This window comes from Triticum dicoccoides, unplaced genomic scaffold, assembly GCF_002162155.2.
Source record: "Triticum dicoccoides isolate Atlit2015 ecotype Zavitan unplaced genomic scaffold, WEW_v2.0 scaffold13431, whole genome shotgun sequence".
Lineage (NCBI taxonomy): Eukaryota > Viridiplantae > Streptophyta > Magnoliopsida > Poales > Poaceae > Triticum > Triticum dicoccoides.
In genome coordinates this window covers 1-2,611 of record NW_021194902.1, presented here as the reverse complement: position 1 = coordinate 2,611, position 2,611 = coordinate 1, and the positions used below count along the sequence as shown (strand labels likewise).

General features: G+C 46.5%; 1 pseudogene; it reads left to right on the top strand.

Annotated features, from left to right (window-relative positions):
- The first annotated feature begins 56 nt into the window (after positions 1-56).
- Positions 57-1,376, top strand: LOC119343610 (annotated as a pseudogene).
- The last annotated feature ends 1,235 nt before the right edge of the window (positions 1,377-2,611 follow it).

Below are 2,611 nucleotides of genomic sequence, written 5' to 3'. Positions count from 1 at the left end.
GCCTCCTCGGTCACAGACCCACTCCACTCTCCGCTTCACTCTCCACCCCCAAATACCCAAACCTGGCTGGTCCCCGGCAGCCGCCGTTCACCAACGTGGACCCCGCGACGGAGGCCGATCTGCGGGGCAGGGGCCGTGACCCGCGTGAGGTGGACCGATCCACGGAGGAGCTACTCAGCAACATCAACACCGAGCTCATCCCCGACCTGCCCGCCTCCGACGGACATCATCTTGAACAACGCCCACCTCCGCCCCAAGGCGTCAGCTTTCCCCCACGCCGCCGACTCGGCGGCCATCGTCACCGCCATCTCCACCATCCTCGAAGCGCACACGGGACCCATCCCCTACGCCCGTCTCACCAGCAGCCACATGAGCGCCTACCAGGCCCAGCTCGCGCGCTGGCTCCAGCTCCTGGCCACCAAGGGCGTCCAGGAGCTCGCCCTCGTCAACCGCCCGTGGCCGCTCGACGTGCCCCTCCGGGCCGTGCTCTTTGGCATCGCCAGCATCGGCTGCCTCTACATCGGCCTCTGGAAGTTCGAGGACGTGGCAAGGTTACTACCCCGCACCTCCTTCCACCACCTCCGTGAGCTTGGCATCTGCAGCGTAGTCATGGAGGACGGGGACATCGACTTTGTCGTCGCCGAGAGCCCCATCTTGGAGACCCTCAGGCCTCAATATCCATGGATGCAACAAGGGGCTGCGCCTTCGCTTCATCAGCCAGAGCCTCCGGTGCGTCCAAATTTGCAGCTCTGTTCCGGAGGACATCGCCGTGGTGAAGGCTCCTCGCCTCGAGCGGCTCATCCTGGAGGGGTCCCGAGGCAACGCCGGCGGCTTGTGCACCAAGGTCAGGATTGGCGATGCTCCCAAGCTGCACGAGGAATCTTGCAGCCAGGGAACACCATCCTGGTTCTTGGAGATGCGAGACAACATCGTCATGGTGTGTACATCTCCTGTCCGCGGTCTAACAGTTTCTTCAGTTAGCAAAACATCGTCCAATTGTTGGAGGTACAATACTAAATGTGTAATTTTTTTGTTCAATGGGGTTCATTCCAGGCCGGGATAAATGCGAGCCAAGCGCCATGGCCACCAGCGTCAAGTTCCTGAGTCTAAATGTGCGTTTCAGAAGCCACACCGATTCCAAGATGGTTATCTCCTTCCTCAGATGATTTCCCAATTTGGAGGCACTGCACATTATGGTAGTTTTTTTCATTTCATGTTTTGCTTACATTCGTACCGGTTTCCAGTATGTCTTATGTGTAGAATGTTTGCGGCAGCAGATCATGTGTTTTCAGCTTCTGATTGATTAATTGCAGATAATGTACTATTATGCAGTTCTCCCAATGTCGATTGCTTTGCTTATTTACCTCTTGTTATAGCGTCTCTCACCACGGTCATATATCATACAACTTGGCAATATTTGTGCTTTTGATGTTGTAAGTGGCATGTGGGGCCCGTTTCTGACTTCAGAATTTACACATGATAAACCAAACACATTGCCACCTACAGTTTTTTGGAGGTCCATGTGGTTTATCATATTACTCTAAACCACGTCACATACTACATAGCGATTTCAGCTGTGAATTTTGCAACTGACATGCAGTGCCAGACTACAGTTTGCAGGTGATCTGTGTGATATTACCACAATGCCATGTTAGTTCTTTGCTACTAGAACCACTAGTAGCAAACGGAGCTTTAAAACCGGTTGGGGGGACCTTTAGTACCGGTTGGTGTTACCAACCGGTACTAAAGGTTTTTTTTGAAAATTTTGGAAATTTTTTTGATTATTTTTTTTCAATTTTTAATTTTTCTGAATTATTTGGTGATTTAGTCTCTAATCACCTTTCTTAACTGCTCAAGTGTGGATCACTCATTCCAAATCATCTAACATCCCGACCGGTCACCCATCCCTCTCACTACTCCAGCCCGAGCACGCTTAACTTTCGGGTTCTATTCTCCTTCATTTCCAAGTCTGGACTTGTTGTTTTCCTGACAATAGTAAGATGTCAATCTTATTAACCCTCAGGAGTTTAGGTTGAGCATTAAGTCACACATTTCACTGTTTGAGTTTGAAACTATTATTCTAAAAAACAGTAATTATTTAGTAACACTAATATTTCTTGAATAAGTTTGACCATAGTTTGACCACAGTTTGACCAGATTTGACCAAAATTCAAAAAATTGAAATAATTATTTAGTAACACTAATATTCTTGAATAATTATGTAGTAACATTAATACTTCTTGAATAAGTAGTTTGACCAGATTTAACCATTTTTTTAAAAAAAACTGAAATTTGACCATATCTTTTATTTCCTTTTGGAATTTGAGGATTCTAAAAAATTGCAAACATGCCGTAGGTGGTCTCCATCGGATGCGGATTTTCGTGCTGAATTTTTTGATATATTATACGTTTTTTTCCGACGTCGTATGCAAAAGTTATAGCCGTTTTACATTTTCCCTACACTTTTTGCAAAACATGTCCAAATTTAAGTTTTCAAATTTTCCTAACTAGTAGATGTAGTAATATAACTACCTCTCGAAGGATTTTATTTTTTGAAGTTTTTATCATTTTCTTTTGATTTTTTTCAAACTGAAATGGCGATACAGGGGGG